We start from the raw sequence: 12,085 nt of genomic DNA, 5'->3' as shown, positions 1-12,085 counted from the left end.
AGCGACATTCTGGACAGGCATAAAAAAAACATTTTAAAACCATTTTCACAAAAATTGTAGATTTCTATTTTTGTCACCAAAACGATGACTCCAATCATGCCGAACTAGCGACATTTTGGACAGGCCTAAAAAAAAAGCATTTTAGAACCATTTTCAAAAAAAAAGCTCAGAATTCTTTTTTTCATTTTTTGACACAAAAACAGTGACCCCGGTCATGCCGAACTATCGACATTCTGGACAGGCCTAAAAAAAACATTTTAAAACCATTTTCACAAAAAATTGCAGATATTTTTTCTCATTTTCGTGACACAAAAACAGTGACCCCGGTCATGCCGAACTAGCGACATTCTGGACAGGCCTAAAAAATAAAATTAAAACCATTTCCACAAAAAATTGTAGATTTCTATTTTTGTCACCAAAAACGATGACTCCGATCATGCCGAACTAGCGACCTTCTGGACAGGCCTAAAAAAACATTTTAAAACCATTTTCACAAAAAATTGCAGATTTCTATATTGTCACCAAAAACGATGACTCCGATCATGCAGAACTAGCGACATTTTGGACAGGCCTAAAAAAAACCATTTTAGAACCATTTTCACAAAAACAGCTCAGATTTTTTTTTTTCATTTTTTGACACAAAAATAGTGACCCCGGTCATGCCGAACTATCGACATTCTGGACAGGCCTAAAAAAAACATTTTAAAACCATTTTCACAAAAAATTGTAGATTTCTATTTTGTCCCTAAAAACGATGACTCCGATCATGCCGAAAAAGCGACATTCTGGACAGGCCTAAAAAAAAAATTTAAAACCATTTTCACCAAAAATTGCTGATTTTTTTTTTCATTTTCGTGACACAAAAACAGTGACCCCGGTCATGCCGAACTATCGACATTCTGGATAGGCCTAAAAAAACATTTTAAAACCATTTTCACAAAAAATTGCAGATTTCTATATTGTCACCAAAAACGATGACTCCGATCATGCAGAACTAGCGACATTTTGGACAGGCCTAAAAAAAAACATTTTAGAACCATTTTCACAAAAAAAGCTCAGATTTTTTTTTTTCATTTTTTGACACAAAAACAGTGACCGAACTATCGACATTCTGGACAGGCCTAAAAAAACATTTTAAAACCATTTTCACAAAAAATTGCAGATTTCTATATTGTCACCAAAAACGATGACTCCGATCATGCCGAACTAGCGACATTTTGGACAGGCCTAAAAAAAAACATTTTAGAACCATTTTCACAAAAAGGTCAGATTTTTTTTTTCATTTTTTGACACAAAAACAGTGACCCCGGTCATGCCGAACTATCGACATTCTGGACAGGCCTAAAAAAACATTTTAAAACCATTTTCACAAAAAATTGCAGATTTCTATTTTTGTCACTAAAAACGATGACTCCAATCATGCCGAAAAAGCGACATTCTGGACAGGCCTAAAAAAAAATGTAAAACCATTTTCACAAAAAATTGCAGATTTTTTTTTTTCATTTTAGTGACACAAAAAACAGTGACCCCGGTCATGCCGAACTAGCGACATTCTGGACAGGCCTAAAAAAAACATTTTAAAACCATTTTCACAAAAAATTGTAGATTTCTATATTGTCACCAAAAACGATGACTCCGATCATGCCGAACTAGCGACATTTTGGACAGGCCTAAAAAAAAACATTTTAGAACCATTTTCACAAAAAAGCTCAGATTTTTTTTTTTCATTTTTGGACACAAAAACAGTGACCCCGGTCATGCCGAACTATCGACATTCTGGACAGGCCTAAAAAAAACATTTTAAAACCATTTTCACAAAAAATTGTAGATTTCTATTTTTGTCACTAAAAACGATGACTCCGATCATGCCGAAAAAGCGACATTCTGGACAGGCCTAAAAAAAATATTTTAAAACCATTTTCACAAAAAATTGCAGATTTCTAATTTTGTCACCAAAAACGATGACTCCAATCATGTCGAACTAGCGACATTTTTGACAGCCCTAAAAAACATTTTAAAACCAATTTCACAAAAATTGCAGATTTCATTTTTTGACACAAAAACAGTGACCCCGGTCATGCCGAACTATCGACATTCTGGACAGGCCTAAAAAAACATTTTAAAACCAATTTCACAAAAAATTGCAGATTTCTATATTGTCACCAAAAACGATGACTCCGATCATGCCGAACTAGCGACATTTTGGACAGGCCTAAAAAAAAACATTTTAGAACCATTTTCACAAAAAAGCTCAGATTTTTTTTTTCATTTTTTGACACAAAAACAGTGACCCCGGTCATGCTGAACTATCGACATTCTGGACAGGCCTAAAAAAAACATTTTAAAACCATTTTCACAAAAAATTGTAGATTTCTATTTTTGTCACTTAAAACGATGACTCCGATCATGCCGAAAAAGCGACATTCTGGACAGGCCTAAAAAAAAATGTAAAACCATTTTCACAAAAAATTGCAGATTTTTTTTTTCATTTTTGGACACAAAAACAGTGACCCCGGTCATGCCGAACTATCGACATTCTGGACAGGCCTAAAAAAAACATTTTAAAACCATTTTCACAAAAAATTGTAGATTTCTATTTTTGTCACTAAAAACGATGACTCCGATCATGCCGAAAAAGCGACATTCTGGACAGGCCTAAAAAAAATATTTTAAAACCATTTTCACAAAAAATTGCAGATTTCTAATTTTGTCACCAAAAACGATGACTCCAATCATGTCGAACTAGCGACATTTTGGACAGGCCTAAAAAAACATTTTAAAACCAATTTCACAAAAAATTGCAGATTTCATTTTTTGACACAAAAACAGTGACCCCGGTCATGCCGAACTATCGACATTCTGGACAGGCCGAAAAAAACATTTTAAAACCAATTTCACAAAAAATTGCAGATTTCTATATTGTCACCAAAAACGATGACTCCGATCATGCCGAACTAGCGACATTTTGGACAGGCCTAAAAAAAAACATTTTAGAACCATTTTCACAAAAAAGCTCAGATTTTTTTTTTCATTTTTTGACACAAAAACAGTGACCCCGGTCATGCCGAACTATCGACATTCTGGACAGGCCTAAAAAAAACATTTTAAAACCATTTTCACAAAAAATTTCAGATATTTTTTCTCATTTTCGTGACACAAAAACAGTGACCCCGGTCATGCCGAACTAGCGACATTCTGGACAGGCCTAAAAAATAAAATTAAAACCATTTCCACAAAAAATTGTAGATTTCTATTTTTGTCACCAAAAACGATGACTCCGATCATACCGAACTAGCGACATTCTGGACAGGCCTAAAAAAACATTTTAAAACCATTTTCACAAAAAATTGCAGATTTCTATATTGTCACCAAAAACGATGACTCCGATCATGCAGAACTAGCGACATTTTGGACAGGCCTAAAAAACCCCATTTTAGAACCATTTTCACAAAAACAGCTCAGATTTTTTTTTTCTTTTTGACACAAAAATAGTGACCCCGGTCATGCCGAACTATCGACATTCTGGACAGGCCTAAAAAAAACATTTTAAAACCATTTTCACAAAAAATTGTAGATTTCTATTTTGTCCCTAAAAACGATGACTCCGATCATGCCGAAAAAGCGACATTCTGGACAGGCCTAAAAAAAAAATTTAAAACCATTTTCACCAAAAATTGCTGATTTTTTTTTTTCATTTTCGTGACACAAAAACAGTGACCCCGGTCATGCCGAACTATCGACATTCTGGATAGGCCTAAAAAACATTTTAAAACCATTTTCACAAAAAATTGCAGATTTCTATTTTTGTCACCAAAAACGATGACTCCAATCATGCCCAACTAGCGACATTTTGGACAGGCCTAAAAAAAAAGCATTTTAGAACCATTTTCAAAAAAAAAGCTCAGAATTATTTTTTTCATTTTTTGACACAAAAACAGTGACCCCGGTCATGCCGAACTATCGACATTCTGGACAGGCCTAAAAAAAACATTTTAGAACCATTTTCACAAAAAAGCTCAGATTTTTTTTTCATTTTTTGACACAAAAACAGTGACCCCGGTCATGCTGAACTATCGACATTCTGGACAGGCCTAAAAAAAACATTTTAAAACCATTTTCACAAAAAATTGTAGATTTCTATTTTTGTCACTTAAAACGATGACTCCGATCATGCCGAAAAAGCGACATTCTGGACAGGCCTAAAAAAAAATGTAAAACCATTTTCACAAAAAATTGCAGATTTTTTTTTTCATTTTGGACACAAAAACAGTGACCCCGGTCATGCCGAACTATCGACATTCTGGACAGGCCTAAAAAAACATTTTAAAACCATTTTCACAAAAAATTGTAGATTTCTATTTTTGTCACTAAAAACGATGACTCCGATCATGCCGAAAAAGCGACATTCTGGACAGGCCTAAAAAAATATTTTAAAACCATTTTCACAAAAATTGCAGATTTCTAATTTTGTCACCAAAAACGATGACTCCAATCATGTCGAACTAGCGACATTTTGGACAGGCCTAAAAAAACATTTTAAAACCAATTTCACAAAAATTGCAGATTTCATTTTTGACACAAAAACAGTGACCCCGGTCATGCCGAACTATCGACATTCTGGACAGGCCGAAAAAAACATTTTAAAACCAATTTCACAAAAATTGCAGATTTCTATATTGTCACCAAAAACGATGACTCCGATCATGCCGAACTAGCGACATTTTGGACAGGCCTAAAAAAACATTTTAGAACCATTTTCACAAAAAAGCTCAGATTTTTTTTTCATTTTTTGACACAAAAACAGTGACCCCGGTCATGCCGAACTATCGACATTCTGGACAGGCCTAAAAAAACATTTTAAAACCATTTTCACAAAAAATTTCAGATATTTTTTCTCATTTTCGTGACACAAAAACAGTGACCCCGGTCATGCCGAACTAGCGACATTCTGGACAGGCCTAAAAAATAAAATTAAAACCATTTCCACAAAAAATTGTAGATTTCTATTTTTGTCACCAAAAACGATGACTCCGATCATACCGAACTAGCGACATTCTGGACAGGCCTAAAAAAACATTTTAAAACCATTTTCACAAAAAATTGCAGATTTCTATATTGTCACCAAAAACGATGACTCCGATCATGCAGAACTAGCGACATTTTGGACAGGCCTAAAAAACCCCATTTTAGAACCATTTTCACAAAAACAGCTCAGATTTTTTTTTTTCTTTTTTTGACACAAAAATAGTGACCCCGGTCATGCCGAACTATCGACATTCTGGACAGGCCTAAAAAAAACATTTTAAAACCATTTTCACAAAAAATTGTAGATTTCTATTTTGTCCCTAAAAACGATGACTCCGATCATGCCGAAAAAGCGACATTCTGGACAGGCCTAAAAAAAAAATTTAAAACCATTTTCACCAAAAATTGCTGATTTTTTTTTTCATTTTCGTGACACAAAAACAGTGACCCCGGTCATGCCGAACTATCGACATTCTGGATAGGCCTAAAAAACATTTTAAAACCATTTTCACAAAAATTGCAGATTTCTATTTTTGTCACCAAAAACGATGACTCCAATCATGCCCAACTAGCGACATTTTGGACAGGCCTAAAAAAAAAGCATTTTAGAACCATTTTCAAAAAAAAAGCTCAGAATTATTTTTTTCATTTTTTGACACAAAAACAGTGACCCCGGTCATGCCGAACTATCGACATTCTGGACAGGCCTAAAAAAAACATTTTAAAACCATTTTCACAAAAAATTGCAGATATTTTTTCTCATTTTCGTGACACAAAAACAGTGACCCCGGTCATGCCGAACTAGCGACATTCTGGACAGGCCTAAAAAAAACATTTTAAAACCATTTTCACAAAAAATTGTAGATTTCTATTTTTGTCACTTAAAACGATGACTCCGATCATGCCGAAAAAGCGACATTCTGGACAGGCCTAAAAAAAAATGTAAAACCATTTTCACAAAAAATTGCAGATTTTTTTTTTTCATTTTTGGACACAAAAACAGTGACCCCGGTCATGCCGAACTATCGACATTCTGGACAGGCCTAAAAAAAACATTTTAAAACCATTTTCACAAAAAATTGTAGATTTCTATTTTTGTCACTAAAAACGATGACTCCGATCATGCCGAAAAAGCGACATTCTGGACAGGCCTAAAAAAAATATTTTAAAACCATTTTCACAAAAAATTGCAGATTTCTAATTTTGTCACCAAAAACGATGACTCCAATCATGTCGAACTAGCGACATTTTGGACAGGCCTAAAAAAACATTTTAAAACCAATTTCACAAAAAATTGCAGATTTCATTTTTTGACACAAAAACAGTGACCCCGGTCATGCCGAACTATCGACATTCTGGACAGGCCGAAAAAAACATTTTAAAACCAATTTCACAAAAAATTGCAGATTTCTATATTGTCACCAAAAACGATGACTCCGATCATGCCGAACTAGCGACATTTTGGACAGGCCTAAAAAAAAACATTTTAGAACCATTTTCACAAAAAGCTCAGATTTTTTTTTCATTTTTGACACAAAAACAGTGACCCCGGTCATGCCGAACTATCGACATTCTGGACAGGCCTAAAAAAACATTTTAAAACCATTTTCACAAAAATTTCAGATATTTTTTCTCATTTTCGTGACACAAAAACAGTGACCCCGGTCATGCCGAACTAGCGACATTCTGGACAGGCCTAAAAAATAAAATTAAAACCATTTCCACAAAAAATTGTAGATTTCTATTTTTGTCACCAAAAACGATGACTCCGATCATACCGAACTAGCGACATTCTGGACAGGCCTAAAAAAACATTTTAAAACCATTTTCACAAAAAATTGCAGATTTCTATATTGTCACCAAAAACGATGACTCCGATCATGCAGAACTAGCGACATTTTGGACAGGCCTAAAAAACCCCATTTTAGAACCATTTTCACAAAAACAGCTCAGATTTTTTTTTTCTTTTTTGACACAAAAATAGTGACCCCGGTCATGCCGAACTATCGACATTCTGGACAGGCCTAAAAAAAACATTTTAAAACCATTTTCACAAAAAATTGTAGATTTCTATTTTGTCCCTAAAAACGATGACTCCGATCATGCCGAAAAAGCGACATTCTGGACAGGCCTAAAAAAAAATTTAAAACCATTTTCACCAAAAATTGCTGATTTTTTTTTTCATTTTCGTGACACAAAAACAGTGACCCCGGTCATGCCGAACTATCGACATTCTGGATAGGCCTAAAAAACATTTTAAAACCATTTTCACAAAAATTGCAGATTTCTATTTTTGTCACCAAAAACGATGACTCCAATCATGCCCAACTAGCGACATTTTGGACAGGCCTAAAAAAAAGCATTTTAGAACCATTTTCAAAAAAAAGCTCAGAATTATTTTTTTCATTTTTGACACAAAAACAGTGACCCCGGTCATGCCGAACTATCGACATTCTGGACAGGCCTAAAAAAAACATTTTAAAACCATTTTCACAAAAAATTGCAGATATTTTTTCTCATTTTCGTGACACAAAAACAGTGACCCCGGTCATGCCGAACTAGCGACATTCTGGACAGGCCTAAAAAATAAAATTAAAACCATTTCCACAAAAATTGTAGATTTCTATTTTTGTCACCAAAAACGATGACTCCGATCATACCGAACTAGCGACATTCTGGACAGGCCTAAAAAACATTTTAAAACCATTTTCACAAAAAATTGCAGATTTCTATATTGTTACCAAAAACGATGACTCCGATCATGCAGAACTAGCGACATTTTGGACAGGCCTAAAAAAAACATTTTAGAACCATTTTCACAAAAACAGCTCAGATTTTTTTTTCTTTTTTGACACAAAAATAGTGACCCCGGTCATGCCGAACTATCGACATTCTGGACAGGCCTAAAAAAACATTTTATAACCATTTTCACAAAAATTGTAGATTTCTATTTTGTCCCTAAAAACGATGACTCCGATCATGCCGAAAAAGCGACATTCTGGACAGGCCTAAAAAAAAATTTAAAACCATTTTCACCAAAAATTGCTGATTTTTTTTTTCATTTTCGTGACACAAAAACAGTGACCCCGGTCATGCCGAACTATCGACATTCTGGATAGGCCTAAAAAAACATTTTAAAACCATTTTCACAAAAAATTGCAGATTTCTATATTGTCACCAAAAACGATGACTCCGATCATGCAGAACTAGCGACATTTTGGACAGGCCTAAAAAAAAACATTTTAGAACCATTTTCACAAAAAAAGCTCAGATTTTTTTTTTTCATTTTTTGACACAAAAACAGTGACCGAACTATCGACATTCTGGACAGGCCTAAAAAAACATTTTAAAACCATTTTCACAAAAAATTGTAGATTTCTATTTTTGTCACTTAAAACGATGACTCCGATCATGCCGAAAAAGCGACATTCTGGACAGGCCTAAAAAAAAATGTAAAACCATTTTCACAAAAAACTGCAGATTTTTTTTCTTTCATTTTGGTGACACAAAAACAGTGACCCCGGTCATGCCGAACTAGCGACATTCTGGACAGGCCTAAAAAAAAAACATTTTAAAACCATTTTCACAAAAAATTGTAGATTTCTATTTTTGTCACCAAAAACGATGACTCCAATCATGCCCAACTAGCGACATTTTGGACAGGCCTAAAAAAAAAGCATTTTAGAACCATTTTCAAAAAAAAAGCTCAGAATTCTTTTTTTCATTTTTTGACACAAAAACAGTGACCCCGGTCATGCCGAACTATCGACATTCTGGACAGGCCTAAAAAAACATTTTAAAACCATTTTCACAAAAAATTGCAGATATTTTTTCTCATTTTCGTGACACAAAAACAGTGACCCCGGTCATGCCGAACTAGCGACATTCTGGACAGGCCTAAAAATAAAATTAAAACCATTTCCACAAAAAATTGTAGATTTCTATTTTGTCCCTAAAAACGATGACTCCGATCATGCCGAAAAAGCGACATTCTGGACAGGCCTAAAAAAAAAATTTAAAACCATTTTCACCAAAAATTGCTGATTTTTTTTTTCATTTTCGTGACACAAAAACAGTGACCCCGGTCATGCCGAACTATCGACATTCTGGATAGGCCTAAAAAACATTTTAAAACCATTTTCACAAAAATTGCAGATTTCTATTTTTGTCACCAAAAACGATGACTCCAATCATGCCCAACTAGCGACATTTTGGACAGGCCTAAAAAAAAAGCATTTTAGAACCATTTTCAAAAAAAAAGCTCAGAATTATTTTTTTCATTTTTGACACAAAAACAGTGACCCCGGTCATGCCGAACTATCGACATTCTGGACAGGCCTAAAAAAACATTTTAAAACCATTTTCACAAAAAATTGCAGATATTTTTCTCATTTTCGTGACACAAAAACAGTGACCCCGGTCATGCCGAACTAGCGACATTCTGGACAGGCCTAAAAAATAAAATTAAAACCATTTCCACAAAAATTGTAGATTTCTATTTTTGTCACCAAAAACGATGACTCCGATCATACCGAACTAGCGACATTCTGGACAGGCCTAAAAAAACATTTTAAAACCATTTTCACAAAAAATTGCAGATTTCTATATTGTTACCAAAAACGATGACTCCGATCATGCAGAACTAGCGACATTTTGGACAGGCCTAAAAAAAACATTTTAGAACCATTTTCACAAAAACAGCTCAGATTTTTTTTTTCTTTTTGACACAAAAATAGTGACCCCGGTCATGCCGAACTATCGACATTCTGGACAGGCCTAAAAAAACATTTTATAACCATTTTCACAAAAAATTGTAGATTTCTATTTTGTCCCTAAAAACGATGACTCCGATCATGCCGAAAAAGCGACATTCTGGACAGGCCTAAAAAAAAATTTAAAACCATTTTCACCAAAAATTGCTGATTTTTTTTTTTCATTTTCGTGACACAAAAACAGTGACCCCGGTCATGCCGAACTATCGACATTCTGGATAGGCCTAAAAAACATTTTAAAACCATTTTCACAAAAATTGCAGATTTCTATATTGTCACCAAAAACGATGACTCCGATCATGCAGAACTAGCGACATTTTGGACAGGCCTAAAAAAAAACATTTTAGAACCATTTTCACAAAAAAGCTCAGATTTTTTTTTTCATTTTTTGACACAAAAACAGTGACCGAACTATCGACATTCTGGACAGGCCTAAAAAACATTTTAAAACCATTTTCACAAAAATTGCAGATTTCTATATTGTCACCAAAAACGATGACTCCGATCATGCCGAACTAGCGACATTTTGGACAGGCCTAAAAAAAACATTTTAGAACCATTTTCACAAAAAAGCTCAGATTTTTTTTTTCATTTTTTGACACAAAAACAGTGACCCCGGTCATGCTGAACTATCGACATTCTGGACAGGCCTAAAAAAACATTTTAAAACAATTTTCACAAAAATTGTAGATTTCTATTTTTGTCACTTAAAACGATGACTCCGATCATGCCGAAAAGCGACATTCTGGACAGGCCTAAAAAAAAATGTAAAACCATTTTCACAAAAAATTGCAGATTTTTTTTTTTCATTTTGGTGACACAAAAACAGTGACCCCGGTCATGCCGAACTAGCGACATTCTGGACAGGCCTAAAAAAAAACATTTTAAAACCATTTTCACAAAAAATTGTAGATTTCTATTTTTGTCACCAAAAACGATGACTCCAATCATGCCCAACTAGCGACATTTTGGACAGGCCTAAAAAAAAGCATTTTAGAACCATTTTCAAAAAAAAGCTCAGAATTCTTTTTTCATTTTTTGACACAAAAACAGTGACCCCGGTCATGCCGAACTATCGACATTCTGGACAGGCCTAAAAAAACATTTTAAAACCATTTTCACAAAAATTGCAGATATTTTTTCTCATTTTCGTGACACAAAAACAGTGACCCCGGTCATGCCGAACTAGCGACATTCTGGACAGGCCTAAAAAATAAAATTAAAACCATTTCCACAAAAATTGTAGATTTCTATTTTTGTCACCAAAAACGATGACTCCGATCATACCGAACTAGCGACATTCTGGACAGGCCTAAAAAAACATTTTAAAACCATTTTCACAAAAAATTGCAGATTTCTATATTGTCACCAAAAACGATGACTCCGATCATGCAGAACTAGCGACATTTTGGACAGGCCTAAAAAAGCCCATTTTAGAACCATTTTCACAAAAACAGCTCAGATTTTTTTTTTCCTTTTTTGACACAAAAATAGTGACCCCGGTCATGCCGAACTATCGACATTCTGGACAGGCCTAAAAAAAACATTTTAAAACCATTTTCACAAAAAATTGTAGATTTCTATTTTGTCCCTAAAAACGATGACTCCGATCATGCCGAAAAAGCGACATTCTGGACAGGCCTAAAAAAAAAATTTAAAACCATTTTCACCAAAAATTGCTGATTTTTTTTTTTCATTTTCGTGACACAAAAACAGTGACCCCGGTCATGCCGAACTATCGACATTCTGGATAGGCCTAAAAAAACATTTTAAAACCATTTTCACAAAAAATTGCAGATTTCTATTTTTGTCACCAAAAACGATGACTCCAATCATGCCCAACTAGCGACATTTTGGACAGGCCTAAAAAAAAAGCATTTTAGAACCATTTTCAAAAAAAAAGCTCAGAATTATTTTTTTCATTTTTTGACACAAAAACAGTGACCCCGGTCATGCCGAACTATCGACATTCTGGACAGGCCTAAAAAAACATTTTAAAACCATTTTCACAAAAATTGCAGATATTTTTCTCATTTTCGTGACACAAAAACAGTGACCCCGGTCATGCCGAACTAGCGACATTCTGGACAGGCCTAAAAAATAAAATTAAAACCATTTCCACAAAAAATTGTAGATTTCTATTTTTGTCACCAAAAACGATGACTCCGATCATACCGAACTAGCGACATTCTGGACAGGCCTAAAAAAACATTTTAAAACCATTTTCACAAAAAATTGCAGATTTCTATATTGTCACCAAAAACGATGACTCCGATCATGCAGAACTA

Source organism: Salmo salar, chromosome ssa25 (assembly GCF_905237065.1).
Source record: "Salmo salar chromosome ssa25, Ssal_v3.1, whole genome shotgun sequence".
NCBI lineage: Eukaryota > Metazoa > Chordata > Actinopteri > Salmoniformes > Salmonidae > Salmo > Salmo salar.
The sequence above is the reverse complement of the archived record's forward strand: the minus strand, read 5'-3'. Positions refer to the sequence as shown.